This window comes from Bos grunniens, chromosome 11, assembly GCF_055505025.1.
Source record: "Bos grunniens cultivar Pamir isolate PY7600 chromosome 11, Bosgru_T2T1.0, whole genome shotgun sequence".
Classification (NCBI taxonomy): domain Eukaryota; kingdom Metazoa; phylum Chordata; class Mammalia; order Artiodactyla; family Bovidae; genus Bos; species Bos grunniens.
The window spans coordinates 21,548,613-21,571,376 of NC_141175.1; the positions used below are offsets into that span (position 1 = coordinate 21,548,613).

General features: G+C 47.2%; 1 protein-coding gene across 8 annotated transcripts in view; it reads left to right on the forward strand.

The window, feature by feature from the left end:
* GREB1 (growth regulating estrogen receptor binding 1) overlaps positions 1-22,764 on the forward strand; it is a 135,308-nt gene that overhangs the window by 37,843 nt on the left and 74,701 nt on the right. Inside the window, exon 1 of one of the 8 annotated variants that reach the window (XM_086325620.1) lies at positions 11,842-12,195. The exons of 6 other annotated variants lie outside the window; for them this stretch is intronic. The gene's annotated coding sequence lies outside the window, so the exon portion shown is untranslated. Of the gene's footprint in view, positions 1-11,841; positions 12,196-19,347; positions 19,601-22,764 lie in introns of those variants that run through there. One more of the 8 variants, XM_086325621.1, reaches the window with a different exon arrangement.

Genomic DNA, 22,764 nt, shown 5'->3' on the forward strand with positions numbered 1-22,764 from the left:
AACTCTTCGCATGAGGTGGCCAAAGTACTGGAGTTTCAGCTTCAGCATCATTCCCTCCAAAGAAATCCCAGAGCTGATCTCCTTCAGAATGGACTGGTTGGATCTCCTTGCAGTCCAAGGGACTCTCAAGAGTCTTCTCCAACACCACAGTTCAAAAGCATCAATTCTTTGGTGCTCAGGCTTCTTCACAGTCCAACTCTCACATCCATACATGACCACAGGAAAAACCATAGCCTCGACTAGATGAACCTTTGTTGGCAAAGTAACGTCTCTGCTTTTGAATATGCTATCTAGGTTAGTCATAACTTTGCTTCCAAGGAGTAAGCGTCTTTTAATTTCATGACTGCAGTCACCATCTGCAGTGATTTTGGAGCCCCAAAAAATAAAGTCTGACACTGTTTCCCCTGTTTCCCCATCTATTTCCCATGAAGTGATGGGACTGGATGCCATGATCTTCGTTTTCTGAATGTTGAGCTTTAAGCCAACTTTTTCACTCTCCACTTTCAGTTTCATCAAGAGGCTTTTTAGTTCCTCTTCACTTTCTGCCATAAGGGTGGTGTCATCTGCATATCTGAGGTCATTGATATTTCTCCCGGCAATCTTGATTCCAACTTGTGTTTGTTCCAGTCCAGCATTTCTCATGATGTACTCTGCATATAAGTTAAATAAGCAGGGTGATAATATACAGCCTTGACGAACTCCTTTTCCTATTTGGAACCAGTCTGGAATGCCAAGAAATGTCAAATTTCAGCCTTTAAGGCAGACCAACTGAAATAGAATCTGCATGTTAACAAGATCCCAGGTGACCTACAGGCACACTGATGTTGACCTTTACCAAATAGGAAAACCAAAAAAAAAAAAAGCTGAGTTGAATCTGTGTTAAATTTTAGGTTAACATTAAGTTAATCGAAGAATTTTGTTAAAATTATAAAGAAAAGCAAGCGAGTAAAATTTAGGGTACCAGATACCTGGGGGTGTTGATGGATGAAAGCGCATGAATTGGGGGATACCAAACAGGATGAAATGTTCTTATTCTTACACTGGAAGTGGGCACATGGATATTTGTTGTATCATGAGTCTTTATCAAGGGATTATAGTCCCTTGAATCTATTTGTCACTTCCACTGTAGAGTCAAGGCATTATAATCCCTTGATAAAGACTCATGATACCCTAGTGCTGGGAAAGATTGAAGGCAGGAGAAGGGGACGACAGAGGATGAGATGGTTGGATGGTATCAGCGACTCCATGGACATGAGTTTGAGTAAACTTCGGGAGTTGGCAATGGACAGGGAGGCCTGGCATGCTGCAGTCCATAGGGTCGCAAAGAGTTGGACACGACTGAGTGACTGAACTGAACTGAACTGAGTCTTTATCACACAAATATTTACAAATACCTTTTTGTATCTGCGCTGGGTCTTTGCTTCAGCACTCGGGCTGTTCGTTTTGGCACTTGAGCTTTCTCTAGTTGCGGTGCACAGGCTTCTTAGGCTTCTCTTGCTGTGGACCATGGGCTCTAGAACTCAGGGGCTCCGTAGTTGCCATGTGTGGGCTTAGTTGCCCTATGGCATGTGGGATCTTAGTTCCCTGACCATGGATTGAACCCTCATCCTCTGCAGTGGAAGGCAGATTCTCAGCCACTGGACCGCCTGGGAAGTCCCTATTTGCACACATTTAATAAGCACAATTCAAAAACAGGAAGGAGTGAGAGGAAAGGTTGCAACAATGTGTGACAACTTCCTAGACGCGATGGGCCCTGAGGTTGGCCTAGAAGGATGGGGAGTTTGGCTTTTGTGGAGGGAAGGCCATTCTGGATCTCCTTTGGGTCAGAGATGCTGTGTGCAAGTCCATCCAGCCCAGCCCAGCCCAGCCCAGACCAGAACTCTGTTGGGCTCTGAAGTCAGTCTGGTTCCAAGAAGAAAGAGAACACAGGTGGTGGGCTGCTGTTAAGAGGGCAGGTGCCCCTGGCTCCCTCCCAGCTTCTGACGGTGCGTCAGGCCTAGAACTGGAGGGCAGCTCTGGGGATGTGTGTTCCCCATTCAGCCCCAGGAGGGTTTCCAGTTCATTCTGTGAGTGCTGTCACTTGAAATACCTAAGTATCTGTTGAGCGGGAGCTGTGGGCTGCTAAAGAGATGATGTAGCTTGGACTGTTCATTTTGCAGAGGGCAGATGACTGGCTTGCTGGGGAGTGGCAGTTGAGTCAGGGTGATTCCAGCACTCAGGTCCTCTCATCTTTTCCATACCGTGCTGTCTCCAAGTGGATCTCCAACTTGATGGAATTTTATGAGTGTAATCTGTCCCCACACCGAAGTTGTTTATGCGTTTGTAAAAAATTTAGGAAATACAGAAAATAGGAAGAAAAAAAATTTGCCCATAATTTCATTTCCCCAAACATACAGTGTTATCATTTCAGTGTATTTCCTTCCAGTCTTTTTCCTATGCATTTAAAACTTGCAACTACAGTACAGTCTAAAAGGATGCAATATACTTTCTCTGCATTCTGTCATTATTTCATGCTTTTTGTCATTGAAATGTGGCATACTAAATATGTAAAAAACTATCTTGCTAATGAGTCAGTGTTAGCCAGAATAAAGTGGAAAATGTTCACTGACTGCTGGAGAGATATTTGGGGTAATTAATTCTTTTTTTTTTCTTGCCTGTTTTTGGTGTTCAGCCGCTAAGTCTTTGGGACCTCACGGACTGCAGCACAACAGCCTCCTCTGTCCTCCACTATCTCCCGAAGTTTGCTCAAATTCATGTTCATTGAGTCAGTGATGCTATCTAATCATCTCATCTTCTGCCGTCCCCTTCTCTTTTTGCCTTCCATCTTTCCCAGCATCGGGGTCTTTTCTAAGGTGTTGGCTCTTTGCATCAGGTGGCCAAAGTATTGCATTGGGTGGCCAAAGTATTGGAGCTTCAACTTCAACAACAGCCCTCCCCACAATGAATAGTCAGGGTTGATTTCCTTTAGGATTGACAGGTGTGATCTCCTTGCTTCCAAGGGACTCTCAAGAGCATCACAATTTGAAAGCATCAGTTCTTCAACATTCAGCTTTCTTTCGGAGAAAGCAACGGCACCCCACTCCAGTACGAAAATCCCATGGACGGAGGAACCTGGTAGGCTGCAGTCCATGGGGTCGCTAAGACTGAGTGACTTCACTTTTACTTTTCACTTTCATGCATTGGAGAAGGAAATGGCAACCCACTCCAGTGTTCTTGCCTGGAGAATCCAAGGATGGGGGAGGCTGGTGGGCTGCCGTCTATGGGGTTGCACAAGAGTCAGACATGACTGAAGTGACTTAGCAGCAGCAGCAGCAGCAGCTTTCTTTATGGTCCAGCTCTCAAACCTGTTCGTGACTACTGGTTATAACCTATACCTCATCAATAAACACTCTCCTGGTTACTGTTATTTTGTGCTAGGAGCTTGGGAAACAGATGGGTAGAATAAGCTTCCAGGAGCTCCAGTCTGGAGCATCCATGAATATTATTCCTGTGTCTAGTGAAATGAGAGATGGAGCGTTAACAGCTTCTTGGCCAGGATCTTGCTTCTGAAAGGCAGAGCTGATAATGTCCTGCCTCTGAGCAAAAGCCACAAAGGAATTATCTTTTCCTAAGCCTTTAGCTTTTGTTTTAAAGTTCACCACAAACTTCAGCAATGGAAAAAAAAAAAAAAAGTTCAGTAACTGGGTCATTCTGACCTAGAACCAACCAAAATACTTCTAATTACTGCGGCAGACAATGATGAATCATACTTAAGCTAGCTTGCTGCCTTTTCAGTCATATGCGTTCATAATCAGACTCATTGTTTCATTGCCAGTAGAACATTTGCTCCAGCTTGTTTGGGTTTGTAGGAGGAGATAAGTTTGCAGATCTTCTCAGCAGAGGATCTGCTTGGCTGCACTAGTGTAGTGGGGAGAGGTCTTCATGTTTATCAGGATTTAAGCTTCCTTTGCTGGGAGGGATTGGGGGCAAGAGGAGAAGGGGTCGACAGAGGATGAGATGGCTGGATGGCACCACTGACTCGATGGACATGAGTCTGAGTGAACTCCGGGAGTTGGTGATGGACAGGGAGGCCTGGCGTGCTGCGATTCATGGGGTCGCAAGGAGTCGGACATGACTGAGCGACTGAACTGAACTGAGAGCAGGGCTGTGGCTTAGTCATTTTTCATCATGGCAATACCAATAAAAGCTACCATTTTTGAGCACCGACTATGTGCTAGACAGTATGAAACATGCTTTATGGTCTCTTGGTGTCATTGAAGCCCTCCAACAGTCTTATGATATAGGTGCTATTATCCTCATTTTGCTGAAAAAACAGGGTCTGGAAAATTGTTTTTCAGTCATTAAGTCATGTTTGACTCTTTCCAACCCCATGGACTGCAGCACACCAGGCTTCTCTGTCCTTCACTATCTCCCCAAGTTTGCTCAAGCTCTTGTCTGTTGAGTCTGTGATACTATGTAACCATCTTGTCCTCTGCCACCCCCGTCTCCACTTGCCCCCAGTCTTTCACAGTATCAGGGTCTTTTCTGGAAAGTTAAGTCACTCAAATACCTAGTATATGTAAGCTAGGCATGTTGAATGAGTGATTGAATTATTACTGCAAGCTAATGGAAGGGAACAGCTGAAGAGAAGACCTAGCCAGTATGAGCCAAAAACTTAAAAGGATGTTCAGTTCAGTTCAGTTCAGTCGCTCAGTTGTGTCCGACTCTTTGCGACCCCATGAATCACAGCACGCCAGGCCTCCCTGTCCATCACCAACTCCCGGAGTTCACTGAGACTCACGTCCATCGAGTCAGTGATGCCATCCAGCCATCTCATCCTCTGTCCTCCCCTTCTCCTCCTGCCCCCAATCCCTCCCAGCATCAGAGTCCTTTCCAATGAATCAGCTCTTCGCATGAGGTGGCCAAAGTACTGCAGTTTTAGCTTTAGCATCATTCCTTCCAAAGAAATCCCAGGGCTGATCTCCTTCAGAATGGACTGGTTGGATCTCCTTGCAGTCCAAGAGACTCTCAAGAGTCTTCTCCGACACCACAGTTCAAAAGCATCAATTCTTTGGCGCTCAGCCTTCTTCACAGTCCAACTCTCACATCCATACATGACCACAGGAAAACCATAGCCTTGACTAGATGGACCTTTGTTGGCAAAGTAATGTCTCTGCTTTTTAAGATGCTATCTAGGTTGGTCATAACTTTCCTTCCAAGGAGTAAGCATCTTTTAATTTCATGACTACAGTCACCATCGGCAGTGATTTTGGAGCCCCCAAAAATAAAGTCTGACACTGTTTCCCCATCTATTTCCCATGAAGTGATGGGACCGGATGCCATGATCTTCGTTTTCTGAATGTTGAGCTTTAAGCCAACTTTTTCACTCTCCACTTTCAGTTTCATCAAGAGGCTTTTTAGTTCCTTTTCACCCTCTGCCATAAGGGTGGTGTCATCTACATATCTGAGGTTATTGATATTTCTCCTGGCAATCTTGGTTCCAGCTTGTGCTTCTTCCAGTCCAGCGTTTCTCACGATGTACTCTTCATATAAGTTAAATAAGCAGGGTGACAATATACAGCCTTGACGTACTCCTTTTCCTATTTGGAACCAGTCTGTTGTTCCAAGGTTGTTACCACCCAATTATTCTTTTTTTTTTTGCAATTTTTAAGCTTCAAATTTGAGTAGCAGTGGAGGGGAGGAGATTTCAGTGTAGGCAAATAACATAAGACATGGATGAGGGAATAGGTTTGTAACCAGCCAAAGATCAGCTTGACATAGTAAAAAAAAGGGAAAAATACTTAAGTGTCAATTACTGTGCTAAATACATTATCTTACTTAAAACTCACAGAACCCCTTTGAAGTAAGCCTTGTTATCTCTGCTTATGGGGAGGAAAGGAGCTCAGAGAGGATGCGGGAGGTTCCTGAGGTCACACAGTAACTGACCAGTGAGGGGCAGGATGGGAACCCAGGCACTGGCTCCATAGCAGCTTTTCCTGTAAACACAAGCCAGGAATGGAGATTTCATTAATTATGCTTGAATTTTACTTTGTATTTGATGGGGGTGGGGGTGGGGAACCCGGATGATACACAGATTTCTTTTATACTAACAAACCCAAGAACTGGCTCTGTCCCAGGAAAAGGTTCCAGCTCAGTGCAGGGAAAAGGCCAAAGAGCTGATGAAAGATTTGGGGTTGCCAGAAAGAGCTTGGTGTGACTGGTGTGCAGTTCAATGATGGTGACCAAATTTTACAAAACAGAATCAGCTTGCCATGTCTGTTTGTGTCCCCCTCCCCCAACCCCCCACCCCGCCCCACCCCAAGGATCAGAGAACTCCTGAAAATGTGGTTTGGATACAGAAATACAGTCACACGGTCAATTCTAATATAATGCGACAAGTTTCTAAAAATTACTGAGTCATAAAAAATTGCACAATGAAAACAGCAGGAGTTATGGGAAAGTTGGCATTATAGGCATAGAACTCAAAAATTTAATCAATGACATATTGAAAACAAAAGGTAAATGCCTAATAGAAAAGGGAAGCACAGGGGACTTCCCTGGTGGCCCAGTGGTTAAGAGTCCTTACTTCCAATGCAGGGGGTGTGGGTTCTATCTGTGTGTGTGTGTGTGTGTGTGTGTGCGCGCGCGCACGTTCAGTCACTCAGCTGTGTCCAGCTCTTTTCGACCCCCTCAGCTGTGTCTGGCTCTTTGCAATCCCATGGACTGTAGCCTACCAGGCTCCTACGTCCATGGGATTCTCTAGGCAAGAATACTGGAGTGGGTTGCCATGCCCTCCTCCAGGGGATCTTCCCAACCTACCGATCCAACCTGCATCTCCTGTTCCTTCTGCATTGCAGGTGGATTGTTTACCGCTGAGAATCCAGGGAAGCACCTTTGATCCCTGGTCAAGGAATTAAGATCCTGCTTGGCCAAAAAAAGAAAAAAAAAAAAAAGGGAAGCACAATTCTACATATGAGAAATGGTCAAAAAATACATAAAGGCTGCAATAAATGTGGAGCTTGACTTAGAAGTGCAAGATGAATGGGGTTTTGTGTGCAGAAGTACTCATGGGAAGGGTTGGCAATTGTGAGTTACTGTGAAGGAGCGGAAGGAGAGAGATGTGGAATCATATGGAAAGTTCTAACACCAGAGACAGATGGCTGTGGTTCATCATAGATACTGAGATTGGAGGTGGCTGGTGGGTGTTGGAGGTGTGTGGTTTGGTGTCTTCCTTAAGCAGCTCACTTCAGCTGGGCACCATTTTTCTGCATTCATCTTAGTGTTTCTTGCCAAGTAAATTACACCAAGGGTACACAAAATGCACCAAGTTTTCAAGTTGTTCTGTAATTTATTAATCTGTTGGAACAGATCTGTGGTTAAAAACAAGAGGTGTAGCAGAACTGACTGATGTGGAAATGTGTGTGGCTCCCATACCTGTGGCTTTTCCAGTCAGCTCTCCAGGTAGCCAGGGGTCCCCACTGGGGACTAAATGCATGTGTCCTCCCCACCTGGATTCACATGTTGAAACCTAATCGTTGATGTGATGGTATTGGGAGTTGGGGCCTTGGGGAGGTGATGAGGTCATGGGGGTGGCACCTTCGGGAATTGCATGGGTGCCCTTTAAAAAGACCTCCAGAAAGCTCCCTCATCTCTTCTGCCACCTGAGGACACAATGAGAAGCTGGTCCATCTATGAGCCAAGAAATGAGCTCTCACCAGATACCAAATCTGTTGGCACCTGGTCGTGGACCTCCCAGCCTCCAGAACTGAAGAAATAAACGTGTGTTTTCTGAGCCCTCCAGTCTATGGTGTTTTTTTACAGTAACCTCAGAGGACTAAGACCCTCCCTTGGCTCTAAACCAGAGGGTGGACCAGGGGTCACTTCTAAGACATCTTCCTCTTTGATTTTCGAGTCTCTCACTGAATGGGCTGGGTGACAAAGTATGCCCACCCTTCCAAATCTCTCAGAGGATTATAATTATAGGGTTTTTTTTTTTAATCCTTTATATATCCCGGTTTTTTTTCCTCTGGCTGCTTTAGTATCTTTTCTTCTCCTGGATGTTCTTGTTGTGCTTTGGTCTTTCTTCAGAGGCCAGGTGATCCTTGGGTCTTCATGTGAGTTTTGAAAAGAGAACGTTGACTGGGAGATTTGCAGCCATAGGTGGAGCTTGTGCTCAGGGGTTGATTTGGGTGCTCAGGACAGCATTTGGAGGCCTCTAAATACTAGACTGTGTCTATATTAGTGGCCCTAGTTCCCCTCGGTTGATTCAGTTTAACTGATTTCATGTTTTGCCAGGGGTGCACCACCTGAGTCCTGGAATTCCACATGTGGCCGTCGAGTGAGAAATGCAGGAGCCAAGTGCTCTGCATACAGCATTTCAAAGAAGTCCTCTGCTTTCGGCTAAACCCCAAGTCTGGGTTTCTGTAAGGCCAGCCAGCTTCCTCTCGTTACTCCCCCTGTATCAGCCACAAATCTTCTCTCCAGTCTGGCTTCTGGAGTTTCGTTAAACCTAAACAAAGACAGAAATGTTCAGGTCTCTTAAGGGAGGTCAGGTCCATCACACAACACAAGAGACTTTTGAGGTAGGTTTTGAAGGATGAGTAGGAGTTCATGTCATGAACGAGGTGTAAGGGCCTCCCATGCTCACAATGCTGGAGTTGTGAGCAGTCAGCGTCAGGCAGTACCAGATCCTCACAGTTGGTAGGAGTAGAGCAGATCGAAAGTGATCTAAAAACTCTCAGGCAAATGGTTTGCAAAAGCCAAGGCATCTTTGTTCATTAGTGGTGGTGACCATAGTCTCCAGGACGTTCTGTTGCACAGGTGGAGACTTTTTGCCTTTTGAAGGTCATCACTTCCAGCCTTTGTGGTTACAAAAAAAAAACCCCAACACAGTTGGCTGCTAGTTTGGTGAATCTAGGGGCTTCCCTGGTGGCTCAGATGTTAAAGCATCTGCCTGCCATGCAGGAGACCCAGGTTCAATCCCTGAGTCAGGAAGATCCCCTGGAGGAGGAAATGGCAACCTGCTCCAGTATTCTTGCCTGGAGAATCCCATGGACAGAGGAGCCTGGGAAGCTACAGTTCATGGGGTTGCAAAGAGTTGGACACCACTGACCTACTAACACACACACACGTGGTGAATCTATCCATCCTTGTCACATATAAGGTGGAGGGGATTTGGCCGGGAGGTGGGGTGAACAGTATTTGATATGAAATAGAAGAGAGGGGTTTATGGCAAGGAGATACACTGACACTGAGCATAGATGTGCAGATGTAAATTCGGAAGGAAGGCTCTTACCAGACATACCCATCGGAGCTGACACTCAGGTGAGCTCTCCTGTGCAGGCACCTGTTATTTTCACATCAAAAGCCTATTTTGACAGCAGCAGGAAAGCACAGTCAGTTCAAAGGTATGTAATACATACAAACTGCCTGATGAAGGCAATTCCTTCTTTGCTACTTTTCTTCTCATGATGATGATAATTTATGTCAGTTTAAAATGAGCAAATTATAGAAAAGATTAAAGAAGCATTAAAAACATCTTGAATTATTTCACTCTTATCATGGCCTTCAGTTCAGTTCAGTTGCTCAGTCATGTCCAACTCTTTGTGACCCTGTGGACTGCAGCACGCCAGGCTTCACTGTCCATCACCAACTCCTGGAGCTAGCTCAAACTCATGTCCATCGAGTCAGTGATGCCATCTAACCATCTCATCTTCTGTTGTCCCCTTCTCCTCCCGCCTTCAATCTTGCCCAGCATCAGGGTCTTTTCCAGTGAGTCAACTCTTCACATCAGGTGACCAAAGTATTGGAGTTTTAGCTTCAGCATCAGTCCTTCCAATGAATATTCATTGGCCTATACCATTCATGGCCTATACCGTTAGTATTTCATATGTGCCCTTCCCTGTTCTGAGTACCCTCTACATATTCATTCATGGAATCCACACAACACCCCTAAGAAACTGGTACTTTTATCCCTTCTTTCACATTGCAGAAACCAAGACACAAAAGGTTAGGGAAGTTGCTCAGGGACAAATGTCCATTAAGTCAGAACTGAAACCCAAGCCTGGGTCAAACCCAAGGTATCTCTCTCTAGATATGTTGCTTTTGTTGTCTAGTTGCCAAGTTGTGTCCGACTCTTTGTGACTCCATGGACTGTAGCCCGTCTGGCTCTGCTGTCCAAGGAATATCCCAGGCAAGAATACTGGAGTGGGTTGCCATTTCCTCCTCCAGGGGAGTCTTCCCAACCCAGGGATTGAACCTGAGTCTCTTACATCTCCTGCATTGGCAGGTGGATTCTTTACCACTGAGCCACCTGGGATGTGCCGCCCCACCCCCACTAGATGTCTCTTTCTATAATAAAATATCATATGCTATCATATGTCATATTTATATATGACATAGATGTGTATATATGTATTTCTCTCTTTCTATTTCTGTAAGAATTTAAAATCTTTTCCTTGCTAAACGGTGCATCCTGAGTGTATCCAGATTATTTAAAAACTTCATTCACAAAGCCACTTCCTTGTGGACTGTTGCTCTGATTACATTAATTAGATCATAAACAAGGCAGCGTTGTGTTTACATTTTTAAAATTATATACCTTAAAGCATGAAAATTAATTATCTCGAAAGCTCATAAAATTGAGAAAGATCTTTTTTTCCTGTATCTCTTTATAGTTAAACACCTAAGAATAGCCTTTACCTTGTTAAAAAAAAAAACCAAAGCACGTGCGTATGGTTATTGGAGACTGCATGAAGCCTTCCTTTCCTCTTGGACGTTTCTGTGGTTTTTAACACCGTGACAGGGCTCTGAGTGGTGGACCTTGTAGGCCCTTCAAGCAGGGTCACTTCCTCTTCAGTCCCCCGGGTCCTCAGATGTGATTTCCTCCCCCAGACCCCGCCCCTTGAGAGAAGCCCCGTCGGGGTTTGCCGGGTGTGTGGGTGGGGCGGGGGGCGGGGGCGGGGACTCCCACAGCATCCCTCAAGCAGGGCCACCAGGGGGCGCTGCCCTACCTGTCCTTGAAGACCTGGAGACAGGTGGGTTCTCACCTGCCTTGCTCGGAGTAGGGGCTCAGCCTGGAGGAATAGGTCTGTGACACGGGGCTCTTCCTTCCACCCCATCCATGGTTGTTTTGAACACTGAACCTTGAAACAGCTGAGAACTCTCGTTGCTGTGTGAGACACCAACAAGAATAATCCTATCTTTTGGGCTTTGTCACAAAAGGCAGATGACGTGGGACCCCTGGGATCTTGGCCAAGTCACCTTGTCTAGCAAATGGAAAACCCTGGAAAGAAAATAAAAATCACAGTTAAAGGGATCTGGCACATATGAGGGGGGCACCCGTGACTTCTTGTCTTCCCCTTTTCCAGTTAGGATTTGAGCAGGATTCCCCGATTTCCAAGCATCAGTTGCAACCGGAATGTGTAGGAAGATACAGACAAGAGCTGTTGTTTTCCATGATGTCCAGAGGGGTAGAAATGACTTCAGAAGAGAAGTCTGAAAACGAGCCTCTGTGACTCTTGGGGGAAGCTTCTGAGCGGGTGTGTCCCCTGCTGTGTGTGCCCAGCCAGAGGCGGCTCTTTGGAGGGCCGCGTGCCTCCCCAGGTCGGGGCCACATCTGCGGTCTTCTAGGGGCCACGAGGGCTGCCCGGTTCCCTGGGGCAGAACCGGTGCGCTTCCCTGACCCTTTGTTCTCTGCGCGAGAAGATGTGGTTCCACGCCAAGTACAAAACTTTCATGTTTGAAAAGACTGGGTTTAACTGCTGGTGGTCAGGCCAACAGATGGTATGTACCTACATGGAGAGCACTCTGACCCAGCAAAACCCTTCAGTGCTAAGAAGATGGAAAACCGTGGCATTTGCCATCTGACCCAGCAGGAGCCTGGGGCAGATGGAGCTCAACTTGGAAAGTCTGCTGCTGCTTTCTTTTTTTTTTCCCCTCCTGGTTGTTGTTGTAGCCCCAGGAGCAGATACTGCCTTTGAAACCTTCCTGTGAGCTGGCTTGGTCCGCCTCTGCCTCCCCGGGCAGGGGCTGGGGAACCAGGGTGTCAGGCTGCCCGAATACTTGGCACTGTTCTCGTGGGCATCAAGGGCTCCCTGCATGATCAAAGGCACACCCCGGGAGGGGGGGGCCCGGCAAGCGCTTGTCCTCCACTGGTCTCAGCCTGCTCCTGGCTGGGTGCTTTCTGGCCGCCTGCAATGACCAGCTTCTTGTAAGGTACAGTGTATTCGATGTTGGGAGCGGAGCGCCCGCTTTAGGGGCGGTAGGGGGGTTGGAGAGGTGGGCCCTGGCTTTCTGGCTTATGAATAAGATGGCCCTGGCCTGTGTCAAGCAGAAAAATGGCAAAGTGTTTGTCTTTTCAGTAAGCTGAGTGAATCCACTTAATGCATTTGTTTCCTGATTTTTTTCTGTTGAAAATGTTATCTGAAGGGATTGGAGCTATTTAGTTTTGCACAAGGTGGACCCAAAACAGCAGAGAGTCGGATTATAATTGCTAAGGAAATGAGCCTCACTCTGTGGATCCTGCCTGGTGGGCTCTGGAAAGAGGTTGGTTTTTTTTTTCCTGTAGTTTCTTCCTCCCTGCAAATCTTCCCTGGCTTTTTTCTGAAGGTGCTTCTCTCCCCTTTCAGTTCTCCCAGCGGCCAGGGGGTGGGGACATTGTGTTGGCTTTGTGGCTCCGTTCCAGAGCGCTTAAGCAAGGTCCCAGAGGGAGCGCCACCTGGCATTGTGTGGACAGATATCTGGGTGGCGTGGTGCTGAGGTGGTTTTGTGGGGCAGGAGCAGCCCTGGTTAGAGAAACAACAGATTAGACAGAAGTCAAACCCTCAGCCTGCTTTTCTTCCTTAAACAACACCTGTGGAATTTATGAGTTCCTCGAGGGAAAATCTCAGAAATCTGCATGAGAATGGTGTTTCCTGCCAGGAAGACCTCAAAGAGTTTATAGGATGCCATCCTGAAGCCTGAATGCGTTTATGGCCATATCGTATATACAGGGCTGACTCTCCCTACGCTCCTTGAGCATCACGCCCACTTTCCTCCTGGAGGGCCCACCAAGGACATGGGAAACGTCGTCTTGAGAGGCCTTTGCTTTTGGTTTTGTTTTCTGAAACTTTGGGCTCATCAGAGAAAAGTTGTCATTCTTGTGTTTTGGCTGAAAGATTCTTAGCTTTTGCTGTAGGGATGAGGGAGGAGGAAGGAACAGGGACCCGTGGCAGCTCAGCTCTGAGCTGGAGTCTGGGATGCTGACCCTGGGTGCAGCCGGGTCTGTTACTTTCCGAGAGGCCCTGAGGTCAGCAGGGGTGCTGGGAGAGGGCCGTCTCTCAGAAAGGGCCATGTGGGAGGGTCTGAGGTCCTCAGGTGTGCTTTGGGTGTGACTCAGAGCTGAGGCAGATGGCAGAGGCAGCGGAAGACCAGCCTCTCGGAGGTCATGGATGGGTTTTCTCTCTCGCAGACTTGAACCCCAGTCTGCACTCCAGGGCACGGCCATTTTCTTCTCTGCTGTGCTGCCCTCTCCACGTGAGGCTTTGCATGTAGCTCAGCAGATGCTTGTGAGGGAACAGAATGCAAGTGGGGGGATGGCTGGAGGGTGCACTGAGCTCCTCTGACATCCCCCGGTCTCTCTCCTCCAGCACTGTGATGGCGACACCACCTCTGGCCTCTTCCTCTTTCTAAGTCCTGTCTCCCCCTCATTCAGCCTCCACGTGAGCCAGGCTTTGTGCCCTCTTGAAGTGAAGTCACTCAGTCACGTCCAACTCTTTGTGACCCCATGGACTATAGCCCACCAGGCTCCTCCGTCTATGGGATTCTCCAGGCAGGAACACTGGAGTGGGTTGCCATTTCCTTCTCCAGGGGATCTTCCCGACCCAGGGATTGAACCCGGGTCTCCCACATCACAGGCAGAGCCACCAGGCTTTACCCTCTGAGTCACCTTTCAGGCTATGCCCTCTGGAGTCTCAACATATTGCAATATTCTCCTACATTCCTCCTTAGGAAGCCTAGGCAATCTCTCTGCCATACAGTCTGTTCTGGCTGGCTTAAAGTCCTTGCCTGACTCTGCAGGGTTCAATCTGACCGTGTTCGCAGGGCTCAGCCTAGACTGGCCCTCGTCACCCTCTTACACTCGTGCTCCATCATCTGTGCATCACCAGTCACACGTGGGTGTCACCCCCCGGGATCCCGCCTGCATGTGTTGCCCACCTCCTGCCCGAATTCCCTTCCTTCTCTCTGGCTGGCAAACCTGTGCTCATCCCCTGACTCAGCTCTTCCCGGAGTTGCCCCAAGACTGACCTGAGTCAGAACCTCCCTTCCCATCTCGTTTCCTTCAGAGCTGCCCTCTTGCCTAAATCCCTGCTGAGGCAAGGGTCACACGGCTTTGTTTACCTGCGCTCTCCTCCCTACCTCCGAGTTTCTGCAGGTCAGGGACTCTGTGGCTTTCACTTTCACCCTGAGCTCCAAGGGGGAATGAAATGTTTCTGCCCTGAATCCAAATTAGACTGTTTAAGCGTTGCAGGTCAAACCACGAATCTAAGAGGGAGGTTCTCTGCTTCTCACGTGGGAGGCAGAGAACAGACACGGAGTTGTTAATCAGTGGCTTAGGACAGACCCAGCTGTCTGACCTCGGGCCTGAGACCTTCCAGACCTCCGCCGGCCGTGTCTTCTGCTTGAGCCCGGGGTGGCCCCGGGTGGAGGGTGGGTCTCTCTCTCCGGCCGCCTGGGGGTAATAAACAGAGTTGATGGCTGCTCCTTCGGCAGACCCGCTCCCAAGAAAGTGTTCTGGGCTCTGTGGGCAGCAAGTGAGCGTGGTTGCCCCCTGCGGCAATTGGAGCTTGCGGGGAGGTGGGGAAGGCAAACAAACTCTGTGTGGCTTTGTTGGGGGAGAAACCTGGAGCCCAGTGAGAGCGCTGGGGGTGGGGGGCAGAAGGGGGAACCGTGACCCTTGGCCTTGGTGTCAGCCAAGGGAAGATCAGGCACAAACAGGGCCCCGGGGCGGGAGAGTGTTCACGAGGAAAGAACAGAAGCGTACGTTGTGTGCTTGGATGCTCACGGGAAGGGCTCCCCTCTGACCCTGCTTGGAATAGAAGATAACCAGGTGAGTTCAGGTAACACCTGGGGCAGAGAGGCCTGAGTGAAAGTGAAAGTCGCTCAGTCGTGTCCGACTCTTTGCGACCCCATGGACTACATAGTCCGTGGAATTCTCCAGGCCAGAATACTGGAGTGGGCAGCCTTTCCCTTTTTCAGAGGATCTTCCCAACCCAGGGATTGGACCCAGGTCTCCCACATTGCAGGCAGATTCTTTACCAGCTGAGCCACCAGGGAAGCCTGAGAATACTGGAGTGGGTAGCCAATCCGTTCTCCAGTGGATCTTGCAACCCAGGAATCGAACCGGGGTCTCCTGCATTGCAGGCGGATTCTTTACCAACTGAGCTATCAGAAAGACATTAGGTAATACCCTTTCTGGATGACATCCCGGGGGTTGAAATAGAAACCTTCTCTGTGTCCCCTTGGTTCCTCCCTGGGGGCTTCCGAGGCTGCACGCGACGCTTTCCGCTTTCCCACGGCACCATGCTCCGTCTCTTTGCCGTCTTCACTGTAACCTTGAGCACGTACGTGGTCTCCTTCTCCCTCTGCCTCCTCTTAGGACTTATTATATGAGAAAGAAGTGACTAGAACAGTTCCTGTTGTCAAGGAGCTTCACATCTTAAGAGGAAGGGAGAGAAGCTGTGTGGAAATGATTGCTATCTACTTGGAAAGGTACATTGCAATCGATGTACCCCTAAAGGAAGCCGGTTTAATTGTTGCTACTGGAGTACAGTGAATCAAGTCAAGATCTCTGACGTTCTAAGTTGGCATCTAGAAAGGAGATTTATGAGCAGTTAATTCCAATTTAAGACAGAAAACTGGAATTTGTTAATATCCTATATGCTAACAACCCTAGACATGTTAGTTCACTTAGTCCTCATCATCACTCTGGGAGGTGGTTTGTATTTGTATTATGCTTATTTTAGAATTTTCTTTCTTGCTTTCTTTGGCTGCACCGGTCTTAGTTGTGACACATAGGATCTTTTGTTGTGACACATGGGATCTAGTCCCCTGACCACGGATTGAACCCAGACCCCCTGCATTGGGAGTGAGGAGTCTTAGCCACTGGGCCACCAGGGAAGTCCCTGTCTTCATTTTACAAATGAGGAAATCAAGAGGTTAGGTAACTTACCCAAGGCCACACAGCTCAAAAGGAGCATAGTCATAAATTAAGCTGCTGTTGGTCTTATTCCAAAGTACATGCTTTTTACTACTCAGCAGGCAGATTATGGGGCTTCCCTGGTGGTAAAGAATCTGCCTGCCAGTGCAGGAGACACAAGAGACAAAGGTTTGATCCCTGGGTCGGGAAGATCTCCTGTGGAAGTACTTCCAGTCCGGTATTCTTGCCTGAGAAATCCCATGGACAGAGGAGCCTGGAGGTCTGCAGTCCATGGTGTTGTGAAAAAAATCTTAGTGACTAAACAACAGTGAGGCAGATTATGAGCACTTTTGCGTTTGAAAGATTGTTTGCAGTTGGTAAAGTCCAACTTGACTGAAGGGTTTAATATCTCACAATCAAAGGGACCTGCAGGCCCATCTCTCAGAGTCCTGCTGGTTTTGACCTAAGTGGACACTATGGCTTAGAACCAAAGAACTTGCGCCCAGCACACCGCTGGGCTCAAGTCTCCACACACAGAGGGACCCAGCAAACAGGGTGCAGGTGAGGGCGCGTCCACATGTTAACTGGAGATCTGGGTGGCGAAGGGCTGGCTCTGATGGGTGAGCGGCAGCTTTATTTTTATGAGCGGAGTGACCAGTGTGCAGCAGCTAGGGATACGCAGAGTTGGGTGTTATCTCAGGAAGTGAGAGCCAGCCGTTCCAGGAACTAATAACTGTTGTTGACAGATAGGAGCTCTGGGTTTAAGTAGAGGTGCCTCCTTACTTGACCAATAAAAGGCAAAGTACATGGTACTCAGAAAGGAACAGCAGAATCACTGTGGACCCAGAGTGGACACAGCACTCCTCAGGGTCCCCAGGCAGTGCTGGTGAGCTTTTTTCTGTTTTAAAGGGTTTTTGATGTGGAGCTTTTTTTAAGTCTTTATTGAATTTGTTATAGTACTGCTTCTGTTTTGTTTTGTTTTCTTGGCCCTGAGACATCTTAGCTCCCTGACCAGGGATTGAACTTGCACCCCCTGCATTGGAAGGTGAAGTCTTAACCACTGGACCACCAGGGAAGAGCTTTTTTTCTTGTTTTTTTTTTTTCCTTTTTAATATTTATTTAGCTTCATCAGGTCTTACTTGTGGCACATGGGATCTTTAGTGTCAGCATGTGGGGTCTAGTCTCCCGACCGGGATGGAACCCAGGCTCCCTGCGTTCAGAGCCAAGAATCCTAGCCACTGGACCACCAGGGAGACCCCCCTGGTGAGCTTTTAAAGTGAAATGGATTTTCTGTCACTGGGGCAAAACTTTTGATAATTCTATTCTTTAAAAAGTAAACAGAAAAAGGTCACTTCAAGGAAAGGCTGGTGCGAGCATATTTTTCTTTGGAAGGGCTGGAGTCTAGTTTAATCCTTGCTTTAATCTCCAGGAAAGAGCTGATCGGGCTGTCAGAGAGGGGACACTGTCCAGACCCTGGGGGCTGGCCAGCTGGTGGTTTGTTCTTCCTCTGAAGCTGCAGTGAGCCTGGTCAACCTCCTCCCTCCGGGAGACCTGGTTTCAGGTAGCATTCTTAAAATGCTCTTGATTTTCTTTGTCTGGCTAGAAATGTGTCTTTTTAAGTTTGGGGCTTTTCATTTGCTGAGGCTGTGTTTTCTTGTCATGGCAGCCCTCGTTTTGGTAAAATGCTACTAAGGAAGAGCCCAGGATTTCTAACCAAAAGATTTGGCATATTTGGACAAGTGTACACCATTAATAAAAACAAAAAGAACTTGAAAAAAATGCTCCCTTTTCTGAAATCACTAAAAGCCACGATTCACTTACTTAGGGCCCTTCTAAATCTAAAATTGTCTTAAATGTGACATTTTGGACATTCTCTTCAGCTCATCCTGCCTCAGTTTCCATAAATATAAAATGAGAACCACGCTACGTGCATTTTTAGGGCCATGGTGATGATGAAATAAATGATAAACATAAACCAAGAAAAAGGTCTGCACCAAGTGAACCTAATCATTGACGACTGTTATTTTGATTCTTAAGTAAAATGCTCTTGGGGTTTTTGTTGCATTGCTAAAGGAAATGATAAAGATGTGAATGAAGACAATAAATGCTTTTGAATCCCAGACACAATCTCTTCATGCAAAATGAAGATAATAGTACTTTGGCCACATGACTGCTGGCACAAAATAGATACTAAACAAATATTGGTTTTCTTATTCTTTCATTCAAATTTGGCCCCTAAATATATGTGTGTGCTAAGTCGCTTCAGTCCGACTCTTTGCAACCCCATGGTCTGTAGCCCACCAGCCTCCTCTGTCCACGGGATTCTCCAGGTAAGAATACTGGAGAGAGTTGCCATGCCCTCCTCCAGGGGATTGTCCAACTCAGGGGTTGAACCCATGTCTCATATGTCTCCTCCTGTCTTACCACTAGCACCACCTGTGAAGCCCCAAATGTATGTACGTATATATATATATATGTATGTATGTATGTATCAGATCAGATCAGTCGCTCAGTCGTGTCCGACTCTTTGCGACCCCATGAATCGCAGCACGCCAGGCCTCCCTGTCCAACACCAACTCCCAGAGTTCACCGAGACTCACGTCCACTGAGTCAGTGATGCCATCCAGCCATCTCATCCTCTGTTGTCCCCTTCTCCTCTTGCCCCCAATCCCTCCCAGCATCAGAGTCTTTTCCAATGAGTCAACTCTTCGCATGAGGTGGCCAAAGTACTGGAGTTTCAGCTTTAGCATCATTCCTTCCAAAGAAATCCCAGGGCTGATCTCCTTCAGAATGGACTGGTTGGATCTCCTTGCAGTCCAAGGGACTCTTAAGAGTCTTAAGAGTCCAATGGACTCCAGTGTATTCTGTATATTGTAAAATATATACTGACAAATAATATCATGATTAGAGAAAATAGATATGAACAGGGGTTTTTATATTTTATTTTTTGTTCTCTTTGGATGTAATTCTGCGTCTATGTGTGCATGTATGCTAAGTTGCTTCAGGCATGCCTGACTGTTTATGACCCCATGGACTGTAGCCCTCCAGGTTCCTCTGTCCATGGGATTCTCCAGGCAAGAATATTGGAGTGGGTTGCCATGCCCTCCTCCAGGGGATCTTCCTGACCTAGGGATCAAACCCACATCTCCTGTGTCTCCTAAATTGCAGGTGGATTCTTCACTGCTGAGCCACTGGGGAAGCCTGTACTGTATATGTAAACTGTATATGTAAGTACTGTAATAGGGACTGTATAAGGTCAGTCATATGGTTCAGTGAGTATGGGTAGAATCTTCTATGAATGGGTGCCAAGTCTCTTCAGTCATGTCCAGCTGTTTACGACCCTATGGACCGTAGCCTGACTCGCTCCTCTGTCCATGGGATTTCCCAGGCAAGAAAACCAGAGTGGATTGCCATTTCCTCCTCCAGGGGATCGTCCCAACCCAGGTATTGTACCCCAGTCTTGTACATCTCCTGCATTGTTCAGTTCAGTCGCTCAGTTGGGTCCGACTCTTTGCGACCCCATGAATTGCAGCACGCCAGGCCTCCCTGTCCATCACCAACTCTGGGTTCTTTACCAACAGCGCCATCTGGGAAGTCTCCTATGAGTAATTGCAGGGTTTTATGGGCTCCCAGAGCACATTTAGCACAAGAGGATGTCTGGTTTTGGGTGTGTGTGTCTGCTTAGTCTGGTGAGGCCAGCTTTCCAGTGCTGTCCTCTGGAAGTTTGGAAGAATGCTGTAGCTTTCTGTAAAACTGGGAAATGCCTTGCCACCACTGGCAAAAACCACTAGCAGGTAATGGTAATACAGATTTATAACCCTTCAGCTGAGGATGTCTGAGATTTTCAATTCTGCCAAGTTTAAACGTATTAACGCCGTGTTGCATGGAAGATTCTTCAAGATGGGCTTTTAATTCCAGACCAGGCACGAGCTATGTATCATTAGACAGCTGTCCCAACCTCTCTGAGCCTTAGTTTCTTCATCTATAAAGTCGGGATACAGATGGGGAGAGAAATAATGATCTGATAGAACTGTTGCTAAGATTAAAATCACTGATGCTTCCAGTGATGCTTAGCAGGGTGGCTCGCCTTTGCCGGAGGTCTGTAGTTCACCTGATCTTCAATTGCTCTTCTACTTAGATTCTGTAGGACATCCGTCATCAGTTTTTATGACTGCATGTTATTTATTTTTTAAAAGTAACCTTCAGTTTTTAGTAAAAATAAACATGCTCTCAGTCCAAAAAATTAAATGTTATAAACTTTAAAATGAAGAGTAGGACTTCCCTGGTGGTCAGTGGGGGAGGACTCTGTGCTTCTTTTGCAGGGGACACAGGTTCAATCTCTGGCCGGGGAAGTCAGCACCCACGTGCTGCTCGGTGTATAATGTTTTTATTTCTTAGTGCATATACGAGTTATGTTTACTCTATACTATATTAATGTGCAATAGAATTATGTCTAAAAAATGTATGTACCCCAGTATTGCTAAAAAATATTAACCATTATCTCAGCCTTCAGTGAGTTAGAATCTTATTGCTGGTGGAGGGTTGGAAATATTATGAGAATTACCAAAAATGTAACCAAGACAGGAAATGAGCAAAGCCTGTTTTTTGTTAATTTTTATTTTTTATTGATGTATAGTAAATCTATGAGGTTATGTTAGTTTCAAGTGTACAGCAAAGTAATTCAGTGATATGCACATGTATATATATATGTTCTTTTTCAGGTTCTTTTCCATTCTAGGTTATTACGAGATATTGAGGAGAGCTCCCTGTGCTATGTAGTGGGCCCTTGTTGTTTACCTAGTTTATATATAGTAATATGTTTATGTTATAGTTTATATATAGTAATATATAGTACTATGTTTATGTTAATTGCCACTCCTAATTTAACTCCACCAGGCCTCCTGCCTCCAAGTATTCCCTCCAGTTTTATTCCAAACATCTCTGTCCACCTGACCTGCTTAAAACATGACCTTTATCATTATAAACCCCTCGTTCTGAAGCCTCAGGGTTGTCAACTACTAAAGTGGGCTTCCATGGTGGCTTAGCAGTAAAGAACTCACCTGCCAATGCAGGAGACCCAGATTCGATCCCTGGGTCAGAAAGGTCCCCTGAGAAGGATATGGCAACCCACTCCAGTATTCTTGCCTGGAGAATCCCATGGACAGAGGCATCTGACAGGCTATGGTCCATGGGGTTGCTGAAGAGTTGGACATGACTGAGCCACTAAATAACTACAATAACGACAAAGCAGTGTCTAATTTTTACTCTCAGTTTTGTTTTTTCCCACCATAGTTCCATCTTCACTACTTGTCAAAAGCCCTCATTTTCTTTTTCTAGAGCATGTCTATATTCGTGGAGCTTTCTTGCCTTTGTACCTTCCTGTTTCTTTCTCAATTGCTGGTCTCAATTTTGGGCCAAAAATACCCTACTCTTTCTTTTGGCCTATTTTGGGTACCAGCCCCTTTGAACCACTCAAGTTCTCATTGATTCCCCCCAAGACCTCCGCCCCCGCCTTACGTTGTAGAAATTATGGACTCTAGTACTTTTTGTCACTTGTCATTTATGATACGATCTGACATTCTTTAATTTATTTGTTTCCATCTGATCTTCGTTGTGACATGCAGGATCTTTAGTTGAGGCCTGTGGGATCTTGTTCCTGGACCAGTAATTGATCCCGGGACTCCTTGCATTGGGAGTGCGAAGTCTTAGCCACTGGACTACCAGGGAAGTCCTGATCTGAAATTCTAGTCTTTTCACACGCCTGTTCCATTTAGCTAGAAGTGAATGATCCTGCGCTGACTACCAAGTGCTCTGCTAGGCACTTCCATTTTCTATCTCTTGTATACCCCACGATGACCAGTCAGTCCTTTAGAGTGCCCATTTTACAGATGAGAATACTGAGGCCTAGTGAGTCGCTTTCTTTCTCTCCATCTCACACCAGGCTTCTGTGCATTAAGGTGAAGGCCATGGTGACGGGCACTGCTTCGGATTCTGTGGTTGAAGAGCATTGCCCACCAGTGTTGGGAAGGGCTGGGCCAGGCCTTGGAAGGCAGGCAGCGGAGGGGTTGGGGGAAAGGAACCCCCTTGGTTTGCAGACTGGAGTCACTGCAGCAGGAAAATATTGCAGAGACAGCGCCCAGGGAGCAGCGGTCAGAGCCCAGCCCCGGAGGTCACAGGTGCCCAGGGAGCAGTGGTCAGAGCCCAGCCCTGGAGGTCACAGGTGTTGACCTGGATCCACAAAGCACAGAGGAGGGGTTCGGCTTTGAGGTTTGGCCCTGAACGAGGCTTTTCTCTCTCCTGACTTCTGACTCCCCCATCTGATGGTTGGGGGTTCCTCGCAGGCCAGCGGGCCCCAGCAGGGCCGGCATCTCAGCCTGCTCTGCCTTCTGATCCCAGGCTCTGCCCCCGGTGGGTGGTCTCGTCTGTGAGCTGGAGCAGTGCTGGGGTGGGTAGGAAGTTCCCACGCCACCCAACGGTGGTGCAGTGGGACGAACAGCAAGGGCCACGACGTTGTCAGATGGTTCTCACACTCTTCCTCCATCCTCAGTTACCAGCACTTACTTGGGCTTTCAACTGCCTCATTGGATTGGAGTAGGGTCAGTTTCTCT